The sequence below is a fragment of the Xenopus laevis genome, chromosome 8L, assembly GCF_017654675.1.
Source record: "Xenopus laevis strain J_2021 chromosome 8L, Xenopus_laevis_v10.1, whole genome shotgun sequence".
NCBI lineage: Eukaryota > Metazoa > Chordata > Amphibia > Anura > Pipidae > Xenopus > Xenopus laevis.
The window spans coordinates 19,154,109-19,169,469 of NC_054385.1; the positions used below are offsets into that span (position 1 = coordinate 19,154,109).

The window sequence follows — 15,361 nt, forward strand, 5'->3', positions numbered from 1 at the left end:
TTTGAGAGAGCTAGTTACATTGCAAGAGTCCTAATCACACCAGTTCCCCCAAATTATATCAAACTTGTTATGTACCCCACTTGTCTTGTAAGTTAGCTTTAGAAGGGGAAGAGCTCCATCCACCAGCCTTCTCCAGAAGGTTTAGCAGGGAAGGGTTTCCCATCCAGTGCATGCTCATTGTTTTTTGTCATAAAATGTGAGCGTTCGTAACCAAATTCTGGCTGCATTGGTGGGTAATACCATGTCTATTACTCCTAGCAAACAAACTGTTGGGTCTACTATCTGTGGTGTGTCCAGTTTTGCTAGAGTCTCCATTATTTTAGACCAAAGTTCTTGTATGGGGGGCAGGACCAGGCCATGTGAATAAAGTTGGCCCCGGGAGATTTACATCTTGGACAGGAGTCATCCTGCCATATTTATTCAGCTTGAGTGGTGTTATGTAAGTTTGGTAGAGGAATTAGTATTGTATTAACCTATCTTTTATTGATATTAGGAAGTTATAGGCATTGTCCGTGGCCTTCTCCCATTGTTCATAAGACCAGGAATACACACTCCATTATTATTATGTAATAAAGACTCTGGTAGCAAATGTTGCAAAAATGTGCCTTCATGTGTATGTGTACTCTGAATCTATTTGTTCCGTATTGCCATATGCCACGGAACGTGGAGAGTTTTGCCTGCTTCCGTTTAATTATGGCTAGCTTCATTGTCTATGGAGAAGCTAACTCCTCTAGGGTTTACACAGGTAGTTGGGGACACTTGTCAGGTTCAGGATTTTGACATTCATAGCTAAACTTGTTAGTTTATGGTATCTCACACTCTAAACCAGTGATCCCCAACCAGTAGCTCGCGAGCAACATGTTGTTCACCAACCCCTTGGATGTTGCTCCCAGTGGCCTCAAAGTTGGTGATAATTTTTGAATTCCAGGCTTGGAGGTAAGTTTTGGTTGCATAAAAATCCTGTTTACTGCCAAAAAGAGCCTCCTGTAGGCTGACAGTCCAAATAGGGGCTACCAAATAGCCAACCGCAGCCCTTTTTTGGCACCCCAGGAGGTTTTTGCATGCCTGTGTTGCTCCCCAACTCTTTATTTTTTCACAGGTAAAAAAGGTTGGGGAACCCTGCTCTAGACACTACAATAACAAATGCAAGTACTATCAACTGTATATATCATTTAACATGCACACAAAAGCAGACATTTTTGCCCTCAGAACTATCTCTACAACAAGTCTAAAAATGCATTTTAAAGCTTGGTTGTGTATTAAATAGTATTAGTTTGCCTTATTTATAAACATTGTATAATTACATTTGTGCCTTTTTTTTACTCCATAAAAAAGAAATAAAAAATTATTTAGAACTTTGAATAAAAAAATCCTCAGCTAATGCAACACCCAGCTTGATGTAAACACAACTGCAGTATATATGTTTTTAATCTTTGAACTCCCTGGGATCGCAGTTTCACTTACTGGGAGTGAGGCTATAGGCTTATTAAATGGCAGCATTACTGGCTGAGAATGCTAGAGCCATTACATGCATTCACTCATTACTGAGACTGAAGCAGAAATATTGTGTTCGATTTCAGTAGCTTGTAATGTTCCTAAGCAGTGATTGCGTTCCCTTCAATGAAGAAGCAATGAAAAACTCTCAGGCAGCATTCCGCTGCAGAAAGCCATTGTGTTGTAAAGGGAGTGTGAATCGCAAAATTCCCCAAATTAAAAGGAAATTCTAAGCAAGTTTCCAAATATATTAGTTACAAATGCAGTACAGGTATGGGACCTGGGGTTTTCCGGATAACTGATCTTTCCATAATTTGGATCTTCATACCTTAAGTCTACTAGAAAATCATGTAAACATTAAATAAACCCAATAGGCTGGTTTTGCTTCCAACAAGGATGAATTATACAGGTATAGGATCCATTATCCGGAAACCCGTTATCCAGAAAGTTCCGAATTACGGAAAGGCCATCTCCCATAGACTCCATTATAATCAAATAATACAAAATTTTAAAAACTATTTCCTTTTTCTCTGTAATAATAAAACAGTACATTGTACTTGATCCCAGCTAAGATATAATTAATCCTTAGTAGAAGCAAAACCAGCAAATTGGGTTTATTTAATGTTTACATGATTTACAAAAACTCAGCTTCCGCTCCTCTTCAGAAAAGGCGACAGGGCGACCATCCATCCAGTGGCGCTCGATTTCCTCCCTGGCTCTCTGCTCCTGGATCCTGCTGGCCACTGACTTATGCCAAAACTGACTGATGACAAACTCGCAAGGTTTTTGCGATGTGCCCGAGCCTGCCAGCGCCTGAGTGCAGCGCCCTCACCCCCACAGCACAGGGCCAACTTCACCGTTAATCTGCAGCACCTGCAGCTCTCTCAGGGACTAGAGACAGGAGACTGAGCCTGAGGCCGCAGAACAGAGCAGAGAAGCCCAAAAGGATAAGAGACACCAATACTTGAAGCCAGACCGGCAGTCCTGCCTCAGCCTCTCGCACCTCCAGCGCAAAGTGACCTCCGGCATGATGTTCCCATTGACTCCTGTCAAAGGTGCAGAGGAAGAACGGCTTCCAGCGCTCGCCTTTCATCAGCTCTCTAACCCGCACCTCCACCACTGCAGACTACGAGGGCAGGCGAGGATTTAAGCGGGCCCATCACTTCCACGGATTGGAAGCGCTATGGATGCTAGGACTCCCTAACTAGTAACCAATTTTGGCGCCAAACCTGTAGGTTTAAATAGCCATATTACGTGCAATAGTAGTAAGACAAAACAGAGGCGCCAAAAGGATAAAAATAGCTAAAAGCACTTAAAAACCCAATGGGTAATTCAGAGGAGGTAGTAATGAACTTACCTCCTCCAAGCAGACACCAACGAAAGTGGTAATTTTCAATAATAGTTTATTCATAAAACATTATTGCAACGCGTTTCGCAGGCATTTCCTGCTTCATCAGGCAATATGGAACGGAAGCAAAAACAACAGTGTCTTTGTATAAACACGCCAGGCGCCTCCATTGTCTCCATATTACGTGCACTGTTATTTTTCCTTCCCTGATGAAGGTTCTTAATTAGGACCGAAACATTGGATATAATAAACCTGTTATAGTTTATTATTTGCTGTTTTTGCTAAGTTTTTTGACTCGGAGTGCTATCACTTTTGGATAGATACTTTGTATTAACTACGGACTGGCACCCAGGCATGGACTTTACTTATGGTGTGCGTTCCATATATAAATATATATATATATATATATATACAGTATATATATATATATATATATATATATATATATATATATATAGTGAATAAAGTACCCCCTATTATACAATAAGGATATTGTAAGTTACCGAGGAGTTCCTTGACCATATAAAAGCAAATACAGGTCATGGAACTCCGAGGTTACTTCTAATATCCTCATATTTTACAACAAGAGGTATTTTATTTATTATTATACACAAGTTTTAGTGAGTCGCGTGACAAAAATGACTTCACTACTTATCGTTTATAACTGATGCCATCACTACTCATTGTTTATACGGATACAATTTACAAGATATTTATGGCTTTTGTGTATTAAAATGGTTATTATTTACAGTACATATCCAAATATATAATTTATAGGATACATCTCATATCATTTATATACACAGACACACACTATATAAAATATAACTTATTTGTAAATATAAAAGAAAGAGCCATATGCATTTCTTAGAAAACAAATAAGTAGAACCCATAAGCATTATGTTCTCTAACAAAGAAACAAACACTTTCTCTGTCAGTGACAAAAAAATAATACCCCACTACCCAATACTACTAAAAAATTCTAAATGCACCAATATCATCGCTTTGAATATCCCTGCTAAAGTCATGTATTGTTCTTGAGGGAGCGTAAGTAAAACACATTAGAAGTAATTTAAAGTTGCTATGAGCTTTCTTTATTTATCTCTCTACATAAAAGCCACAATTTCCTCTATGAAACAGGCTGGCCTTGATAAAGTGCTTATGTTAAATCACATCATCCCAGTTCAGCGGACAGACTCTCTAGGCGTACGTTGTATTTTCTGTTTTTAATATATAAGGAGAGAGATGCTGTTTTGTTACGAATGCGCCCTTTAAATCACGCTGCTCGTATAAATAATGAATGAACTTCAATTGTATCCCTAATATTATTCTCATGTCTTATTAAACTAATATTTCACATATAAAAATATATATGTGTATTTCTTTTTGCAGGTTTCCGAGAGAAGGACAAGTTTGTGGGGTTTTTTGTTTTGTGCTTGATTCTACAATACGTTTAATAAAATGGAACTATATAGATCCTAACAGTTAAATAAAGATCTCATCGTACGGTTGCAAAAAAGCATTTAGTTATGGGAATGTTAAGTATATTTTTGATCAATGCTTTAAAGCTAATTCTCATGGTTGTTTGTTAAGGTGGATCCCACACCAGTTCCGGAGAATATTTAAAGGTTATATATAAACTTGCTTTTTGTTAAAAATGTGTACTGTCCTTTATTTTTATTTTAGATTTCCATGGCTCATTTTTTTTTTTTTAAATGTACCTTTTGTTTTCACCGCCCTCAGAGTATAAGCTTATCGGTTTTTTCAACCACTCAGTGAGTTTGTACTGATGGACACCAACAGTCGATATTGGTCTTCTGTATACAGTTCTACAGGGCAGATTGGGATCAGTTAACACTTGTGTTGCTGTACTGACTGACCTTTACCGTAGAGGATGATGCTTTATTTCAATGCACCCTCAATTTAAAGAGAAACCTGCTCACCATTATATTGTGACTTACTCGTCTATCAGGAACCTTGAAAGTAGCGGGTACACTCAGATGCACAGGGAACCCCTGTGGATTCCGGTGTTAAACAATGCCCGGGCTTTCTGCTGCAGAACCAACAAGGAGTTGGTGCGTAACAAGTCCGTAAAAGAGGTACCGCCATAGATTAGGCAAGGTGTAGTCAAAAACGGGCAAGAGGGTCGAGGCAGGCGGCAAGAATCAAGAGTCAAAAAACAGGCAAGAGTCCACTCTTCGGCAGGATCTGTAAACAAAAGCCAGACTGTGCACTGACAAGATGGAGGATTGCCTTTTTAAAGGGCATTTGGCGGCAAAATTAAAAATCCGCACCAAATGATGACATCATGATGCTTGGCGGCAAAACACCAGCGTCGTAACGCTCTGCGTCAAACGCCAGCGAACCGACGCCAGCGTCATTTCCGCATAGCCGATGCATCAGCCAACGTCGGCTCTAGTGCGCACCTGAGCCCCCTCAGACGGGGAGAGACGCCCCGGGAGTAAGAAAGCCAGGGGATCTCTTTTACATATATAGAGAGGACAAACCACTGGACAAAACATTCCCATGTCCACCTGCAATGACTTCACAAGTCCAGAGTAACTTTAACATGAAGCATAATAGAAGGAATTAAACGTTAATACACAGTACTAAACAACTTCGATCCCTTGACTCGTATTGGGCTCTGTGTCCTTTATAGGAATTTGTGTATTTAGCTTTTCTCCTGGATACTTCTCACTCCATAGAATTGGTCATGAGCAGTGGCATAACTAGATGTTACCAGGCCCCACAGCAAATTTAATGTAGGGCCCCAAAATATTTACTTTTTGTGCCATGAAATATTGAAATTGAATCATTAGTGATGGCTTTACTGGGTCCTCTACACTCCTGGGACCCACTGCAACTGCAGGGTCTGCTTCCTCTGTAGTTACGCCCCTGTTAGTTCCATAACAAATATGTTAGGGAGAAAATAGCATGAGGCAAAAGGGGTAACCCAGCACCCCAGTTGTTTTCAGGAATACCTTGACCACCCAGGGCAAGTAATACAGTACCTGGCATACTATACCGCATCTAATGTATGTGATCATATTTATCTACAGTATGTTGCACTCTGCTTTTATGTTGATGTTTACCTGTTTCTTTGCCTCACTACGAGTTTGAAGGCTTCCATTTGAATTTTACAAAAAAAATTTGTGTAATTTCCCAATTTCTATCGCTTGTTAAACACAACAGTTCATTGAGTACCACCCTTCTTTCCATTGTCAGGAAATAAACCAAGGGTACCCTAATCCTTACGTAGATTGGTCTCTAAAAAGGGTTGCAGCTAAAAACATCAGTGATCACAATCCACAGGGAATTGTTGCAGATCATGTTCCATGGACAGCAATGGGAAACATCACTGTGTATCTTGTGTGACTAGTACTTATTAGAATACAGGCTATTCAAGTCCTTTTCAAATTAAACTTGAAATCCAATGTCTATTTTTTTATTAAAGCATTCATAGCTGTTGTAAGCTCATTTAAATATCAGCTGTCAATCAAATATTGTCTGCCCCTCCTCTATTCCTTGAATAATTCTTTTGGGTGACGGGTCCCCTTCAAAACATTAAAGCTTCCAGAATGACTTTCTTGGTTAACACATAGCCCTAAGAACATTTGTAGGGGAAAAATATGATGCTTTTTAATATATTTACCCCTTTTCCTTAATAAAGTCTCAAGGCACCTGTATATTTTCACATTTGATGTGAAACGCACTGGGCAATTTTAGCCTGCCATGTTACAGGTGACAGATTCTAGCTACAAGAATCAGGCAGGTAGTGTGTAGAACGCAGCAGATGGACTCTCTGAATCAGTGGTGTGTGGATGGCATTTTCCATGGCATTAATTATCCACTTTACCTAGCAGTACTGTGACATATGAAGAGACGCCAGAGCAAACACAGGGCAAGCCTGACCATTTGGGACACTCTGCAGCCAGCCAAACACACCAGTCACAGTGTGCCAGCATCATTCACAATGTTGTTTACAGAATCCTACCTGACACAAACAGGTCGCCCTGCATTCTTCCTATGATAAAGGTATCCTTGCACACTGGGCATAATTTGTGTACACAAATACACTACATTCACACACAGTTACGAGTCTAACGCAGACATACAGAGCAGCCAATGCAGAGAAACTAAATAGATAAATACAATTCTGATATTTTACTTATTCATTTCCTTTCCATTTTCTTTCCACAAATAACTAGGGAGCACTTGGAAAGAAAACGAATAAGTAAAATATCAGAATGTATATTGTTACTCATTTTTTTTACTAGAGTTGCCACATTTTCTGGAAAAAAGTATCAGACTTACTATATCTTACCTGCCCTATTAATTACATTGACATCAGGCATCATTTTTACAGGCCATGGCAACCCCTTGGCAATACCAGTCTATAAATATCCTTTCTAACAGCAGCAGTTTGGGCTTACATTCCTTTTTTGTATTACTTAACGTGGCCATACACAGAGAGATCCGCTCGTTTGGCGATGTCGCCGAACGAGTGGATCTCTCCCCGATATGCCCCCTTGAGGTCGGCAATATCGGGCTGATCCGATTGTGCAAAAATTCAAGAAAGCAGACGGCACTTCTGAAACTGGGGTTTATAGGTGTTACCAGCAGGTACTCCAATAAACCCCAGTTTCAGAAGTGCCGTCTGCTTTCTTGAATTTTTGCTGTATTCACATTGGGGACACTGTGAGACTGAGCACCTGAACCGGAGGAAAAACGGTGAGCTTGTGCGGTCCCTATTCTGCTTTCTCATTTACTGATCCGATTGTGGGCCCTAGAGCCCAATGATCGGATCCTAACATTGGGTAACGGGCGGTCTGATCGTGGGACCGCTACAACGAACAGATGCGGCCATGATCTGACGGGATTTTTAGTCATATCCGATCGACATCTGGCCGACTTTCAGCCAGATATCGATCGGGGAAGCCCGTTGGAGGGCCCAATACACGGGCCAATAAGCTGCCGACTCAGTCTGACGGCAGCTTTTATCACCCCGTGTATGGCCACCTTTACCCTTTTGTAGTCTAATGATTTGTAAGTTGGTGATTCCTGTACTGACCTGCCTTTGTGTTAGTATTGTTCACTTCTGACAAAACAGAATTTAAATAAAGTATATGTTATATATTTTATATGTACAACTGACAGAGATGTCAGTCTAAACACATATTTGCCTTATGGAATGGCCATGAGTAAATGAAAATGGCAGCTGTGGCAGTGCCGGGCCAAGCTGACCGGGCGACCTAGGTGACCTGGCCAGCCACCGTGCTCCCCCTCAACTGACTGCACGTGCATGTGCAGAGCGCTGGAGGTGAGGGAGCGTCAGATGGGAGGGTAGAGAGAGAGCAGGAGGGGAGGGCAGAGAGCGTAGGAAGGGAGGGGAGAGATTGTAGGGAGGGAAGGCGAAAGAGAGCAGGATGGGGAGAGAGTGTTGGGAGGGGAGAGAGCATTGCAAGGGAGGGGAGAGCAACGAACATGGACTAGGGGTAGGCAGAAGATAGGTACCTGCCCAGCGCCCCCTTTCATTGCACCCTAGGCAGGTGCCTCTTCTGCCTACCCCTAGTTCCGGTCCTGAGCTGGGGTTAATGGATTACATAGTTTCTCCCCGATGGTAACTAGGGTTATGATCACCCAGCTTTGATGGTTTAGGCCATGCTTCTTCTATGCAGAAAGCCAATATTTTTGAGCTATCCTGTGCACTGGAAACTTAAATGTCCTTTGGAGGTTAGCATTTGCCCTCTTGGGGGGGTTATTTGATAAAAGGCACTAAGTTTGCCCTGGTGCAGTAACCTATAGCAACCAATCAGCAGGAAGCATTTACTGGTCACCTGTTTGGTGAACCAAACGTCTTATTGGTTGCTATGGGTATCTGCACCCGGGCAAACTTAGTGCATTTTATTAGATATGGGTGTTGGTCTTTTGTTGCATTGCCCTCTCTTATTCTACAGGGGCTGGTTAACCTTGTACTACTACATGTTCATTTGCTACCAATATCCCAAATAAAACAACTGATTGTGTATGCTAATAATGTTATTTTAATGGTTTGGGAAATCTAGGATTTTCTGTGTTATGTTTCTTGAGGCACAGGCCACCAAAATTGTTGGATAAAAGGTCCCAAACCCAAACCACACAGAAACAACTATGACAGGCCTTGGCAAATATTTTCCTCCACTGTGATCCTTTGTTAAAGGGGCCGTTCATCTTTGAGGAAACGTTTAGTATGTTATAGAATGCCTAGAAACTTTTCTAGAAACTTTGCAATAGGTCTTTATTATTTATATTTTATCGTTTTTGAGTTTTTTGCTCTTTTGCCTCTTTTCAGCTTTAAAAAAAGAGTCACTGACCCCATCTAAAAACAAATGCTCTGTAAGGCTACAAATGTATTGGTAGTGCTACTTTTTATTATTACTTTTTATTATTTCTTATCTTTCTATCCAAGCCCTCTCCTATTCATATTCCAGTCTCTTATTCAAATCAGTGCATGGTTGCTAGGGTAATTGGGATCCTCCTTTGTTCTCTTCCCTCCTTTAAAATGCAACTTCTTCTCCTTCTTGTTGTTACCTGCAAATGATCTAGTATAAACAAAATGAAAACTAATCATATATTAGTTTCCATTACCTTTATTTAAGCAGCTTTATCATCGAGGTCAAAGAGCTCTTTGGTGACAAGCGCTATATATGAATATGTGGCAGGTTTATCAAAGGTCGAAGTGAAAATTCGAACTAAAAAAATTCTAATTTCAAGCTAATTTTTGTATATTCTAGGGAAAAGTCCAAAATTCAATTCGAATTTGAAAAAAATTGAAAATTCAAAACGTATCATCTACTGTCTCTTTAAAAATTTGACTTTGAACATTCGCCATCTAAAACCTGCCGAATTGCTGTTTTAGCCTGTAGGGGACCTCCTAGAACCTATTTGGAGTCAATTGGTGGACTTTGGAAAAAAAAAGATTTTGTTTTTGAAAATACTTTGATTCTTACGATTCGAACGAATACGGACTATTCACCTGCAAAAAAACCTTAGATTTTCTTTAATTTTTCCCCTGAAACCAAAAACCAATGCTTCCGTTTTATAAACCACATGTAACCACAGTCAAAATGAGAAACTGTTGCATAGGTCATTGCTTTCAGCTCATTTGTAGGAAGAAAGAGTCTGTGTGGAGTCATTTACGATTGACATTTGGGCATGAAAATAGAATAACTGCTTCTATGTGCCACTCTTTTGAAGTTTCTTGTTCTTGTCTTGATAAAGGCCCTAATGTGGGTCGAAACGTTGGATGCACAAGTTTGAAAAATAAAGACATTTTTGGTTCACTAACCAAGGAGTGCGGGTCTTCTTGAACTTTATATATATATATATATATATATATATATATATATATATATATATATATATATATACAGTATATATATATATATATATATATATATATATATATATATATATATATATAGAAAAAGTTGATGATGATTATGATGAAAAAAGGGAAGGGTGGAATGAAGTACAGTCTTTACAAAAAACATAAAAATCAATCAGTTTGGGCTTTTGACAGTAAATAATGGAATATGATTGTGCTTAAGACTAGGAAGACAGTGTGCAAAGTGAAAAAAACTGGGTCTATTGTCACTGTTTTGCACTTTTTTCCCTATTTGAATTGTGAAACGTCTCTGTGCTCCGTTTTGGGGTTCAGAGACCTGCAGCTGCCTCCATAAATACAGTATTCACGAGGGGCAAAAGGCACGTAGGTTTTCTCCTTTCTTCTCCCTAAATTATGCAACATTCCGTAAGTTAGGGCGTGCTTAGACTCATGTTGCAATTGTGCTCTGTACTTACCATTCGCCCCAATTGCAGATGGTAAGGAGCAAAGCAGAAAGCTGCCAGACCTTGGGCAGAAGTGTTCTTTGCAGGATCAATAAAGAGCATAGTATTGCATTTCTGTTTATTACTGAGAAAATGAATTTATTAAAAAAAACATGCAAATATGTGTGAAGTATATGTACAAATGTTCTATAACATACTAAATGTTAACTAAAAGGTGACCTACCCCTTTTTTTAGGGATGCACCAAATCCAGGATTCGTTTTGGGATTCGGCCAGGATTCGGCAAGATTTCAGCAGGATTCGGATTTCAGCGATTCCCAATTTGCATATGCAAATAAGGGGCGGGAAGGGGAATTTACAAGGAAGTAAAAAATGTTTTCTCCTTCCCACCCCTTATTTGCATATGCAAATTAGGATTTGGATTCAGTTTGGTATTCAGCCGAATCTTTTGTGAAGGATTCAGGGGGTCGGCCGAATCCAAAATAATTCGGTGCATCCCTACCTTTTTTTAGAAAAATAAACTGACCATGTAACATCTATCTCTGAATAGAGTATGATAGCAAGCGTCGACATGATATTGTGAATAGGTGGCCATACACGTAGAGGTCCGCTCGATTTCGCCGAACGAGCGGATCTCTCCCCAATATGCCTACATTGAGGTGAGCAATATGGGGCTGATCCGATTGTGGGCCTTAGGGTGCTGCCAATACGAACAGATGAGGTTGAGATCCAACAGGATTATTGACCCTGCCAGATCGACATCTGGCCGATTTTCGGGTAGATATCTATTGGGGAAGCCCGTCGGAGGGCCACACGCATAGGCCGATAAGCTGCCGACTTGGTCTATCTGCAGTTTTTATCGGCCTGTGTATTGCCAGCTTTAGTCAACAAGTATGCTTTCATCATGTATGTATGATTTCATCCATAGCTGTCCCAGCTATTGAAATGTTTCCATCAGAAGTCCATGGCTTCATACAGTAGTTTTGGTGCTCCCAAAGTTACCCCACGGCTACCAAATTAGGCCTGTTTGGCGTTTGTTTCAATGTCCCCAATCTTGATATAGTATTTATTAATATATAAAGTATTTCTTTAAGATAATTTGCACCTCCAAGTGTTTCCTTTATTTTAGTAGCTACAGTACATATGACTTATCAAGATGTTCTACAGTGAATATTATGCTAACCTGCTCCCCTCCACATTCACACAATTGCTTAGATAATTGCAAAAGAGGCTTCCGCATGGACTCTTGCTAGTCTTACACTCATCTTTCATTATACCGATAGCGCTAAACCTCTCATATCACTCACAGGGCTGAGGGACGTATAATATACGATCCCTTTTAAAAAAAAAAAAAAACTCTAGGATTTCCTGGCTGGCCAAGAAGTTGCTGTGTTCTGCACAAGAGATTACAGAAGTTGTATTTCCTTCAATTAATTGTTTAATGTAGTGCCAGGACTGGGGTTTAATAATTTCAGTCCTTCTGAGCCTTTTCCAGCAATCAGACTTTCAATTAAGATTCTATTGATGACAGACCGGCACGTCCCTTAATGAAAAGGAGCAGCATAATGGCGTGAGCATCTACATCTGGCTCATTTCATTTGCTAGAAATGAGAAAAATTCCACAATTATAGGGAGGGAGAATGAGGATTCTTGTTCCAGGTTGATGAGGGGATACTTCAAATTCTTCATTTTACTATTGTATTATATATAAAGAATTAGTAATGTTCAAATTAAAGGGATACTAAACTGTAAAATGAATGAATCTGCCCTGTGTTGAGCATCATTTACCCAAGTGCAAAGTGCAATTTACCCAGAATGCAAAGTTATCTCCTGAATTCCAGTATAATTGCGGACGCAAGGTGAAGTTGCGATTAGTGAAATTGCATCCGGCGATGAGCTGTTTTTCATACGTATATTGAAATTGTGCAGCGGCACGTTGGTCCTATGACCCCCCTATAGTCCGTCTTATGGGAATTTCATGCTTATTTTTTTATAACTGCAGAGGCTAAAGCTGAAAGTGAGACTATAATGAAAGGGAGTTGGGGCATTTGATTGAAAGGCAGCTGGAGAGAGAATGGGAACTGGCAGGAAACGGATAGTGGAGGTGACATGCTGAGCCGCGCAGATACTCCAGCGTGAAATGCAATCTCTGAGTGTCGGTGGGAGATCGGGATACAGAAGCTGCCCAAGTGTGGGATTACATGTCATTATTGGCAGCCTCAACTGTCATACACAGCTTTGGGCCTAGTATGAAGATCTGAGATAAAGCTGTTCCAGAAAAGTTTGCTGAATTTACATTTAAAGGAAAAGTTTAACATCAGTTAAATTGTTCCAGTAGTTTAGTACTAGACAGTAATGGCTTTAAGTACTACTGCACATACCCCCTCTTTTCATGGTTTAAAGGGATACTGTCACGGGGAAACGTGTTTTATTCAAAACGCATCAGTTATGAGTGCTGCACTCAAAAGAGCAAACAGATTTTTTTATATTTAATTTTGAAATCTGACATGGGGCTAGACATATTGTCAGTTTCCCAGCTGCCTTCAGTCATGTGACTTGTGCTCTGATAAACTTCAGTCACTCTTTACTGCTGTACTGCAAGTTGGAGTGATATCACCCCCTTCCCTTTCCCCCCCCAGCAGCCAAACAACAGAACAATGGGAAGGTAACCAGATAACAGCTCCCTAACACAAGATAACAGCTGCCTGGTAAATCTAAGAACAGCGCTCAATAGTAAAATCCAAGTCCCACTGTGACACATTCAGTTGCATTGAGTTGGAGAAACAACAGCCTGCCAGAAAGCAGTTCCATCCTAAAGTGCTGGCTCTTTCTGAAAGCACATGACCAGGCAAAATGACCTGAGATGCACCTACACACCAATATTACAAATAAAAAAAATACACTTGCTGGTTCAGGAATGAAATTTTATATTGTGGCGTGAATTATTTGCAGTGTAAACAGTGTTATTTAGTAATAAAAACGACATCATAAAAATCATGACATAATCCCTTTAATGACATGGCTTTAATCACATTTGAAGCAAATATCGTTAAATACTATTTTAAAATACACCTGTATTACCAAAATACTTATTGGTCCTAATATTGTAGCACTGGAGCCATGGAACTGCTGGTGAACTGGTGAACTGGTGAAGATTGTTAGGAAAATCTTGTTGCCCTTGGAGCTCCCTGTAATCATTGGTACAAGGGTGATCAGATAAAATGAGTGCATATTACTATGTACTGATACCCTCTGGGGAGTTGTTCATTACCCCATCTAAGAGATCAATTTAAATCAGATAAGATACTTGTATCTGGATGGACATCTCTAAAGTCTATTACGCAATATTAGAATATTTAGCCGGTATTTCAAAGAGCATTTTCTTTCCAAGGGACTTAAGATGAACACCCTTCTATACTGTCTTAAAACCACCCTATCCATCACCTAACCATCAAAAATTATAAAGACTGTGTATATATTTGCATCTTGTGTGTGTACCAAGGTTTCAGTTTTACCAAACAGGTTGCCTTTGTATGCAGTCACTTGGGCAAAATCTGCCCCATATTTGGAGTAACAGAGACATGCTGGCTGCAAAACATTCACCTTTAATTTCACTTTCAGCATGTTGTAGAATGGCTAATTCTAAGCAATGTTTTAGTTGGTTTTCATGTTTTCTTTTTAATAGTTTTTTAAAGGGCATGTAAAGGCAAAAACATAAAATCCAATTTTTACTTTCTTTAATGAAAAAGAAACCTATCTCCAATACAATTTAATTAAAAATGTGTACCGTTTTTTATAAGAAACCTGACTGTATGCAGTGAAATTCTCCCTTCATTTACGGCTGTGCATAGGAATTGTCAGACAGCCCCTAACTGCTCTGCAGGGAAACAATCATACTTATGAACAGCAGGGGGAGCCCCTGCCTTACTTCCCAGCCATGCAGAACTCAAGCAGCTTTGTTTGTTACCTCGTAGAGCAGTCGGTGACTGTGTAGAGATTTGTATTGGATTTTATTTTTGTATTTAAATCCCCTTTACTGTTTTCAACTCCAGCTGCAGGGACAAAGATCAGGGAGCCAGATTTAAACAGATCAAGTGGGATTCTATTTGGAGGATTATTTTACTGCAGCCACTGATTCTGCAGAGAAAGTTTGTATTAAACAATACAAAATCTATAAAATCCACAAAATTACATGACAACACAGGACCCGGACCCAGTGCAGTCTGCATATTCTGATTATTAATCAGTCTTGCTGTATCGGCTTCTGGCAGATATTATTTGACTTGTGCTGTTTTGACCACACTGAGCATGTGCACAGTCTTGGTCTTGCATAGATGTTTAACAAGATGGTGACTCCCTGTGGCCAACTTGGAAAGCAGTAATCATTTGTTTGATTAGGCTTTGTGGTGCAGTAAGTTCATGTTTGTTTAGTATACAAAATACAGTATTTCTAGCCTTATTCTACTTTAGACTTTAGACTTTACTTCCCCTTTAATGATTTGCCTTCTTCTTTTGTCTCTTTCCAGCTTTCAAATGGGGGTCACTGACCCCCACCTAAAAACAAATGCTCTGTAAGGTTACAGGTTTATTTTTTCTACTTTTCATTACTCCTCTTTCTATCCAGGTCTCTCCTATTCCATATTCCAGTCTCTTATTCAACTCAATGCATGGTTGCTAGGGTTATTTGGGC

General features: G+C 39.8%; 1 protein-coding gene across 1 annotated transcript in view; it reads left to right on the forward strand.

The window, feature by feature from the left end:
• The window catches only part of mvb12b.L (multivesicular body subunit 12B L homeolog), a 234,764-nt gene that overhangs the window by 96,788 nt on the left and 122,615 nt on the right, over positions 1-15,361 (forward strand). The gene's annotated exons all lie outside the window — the stretch shown is intronic.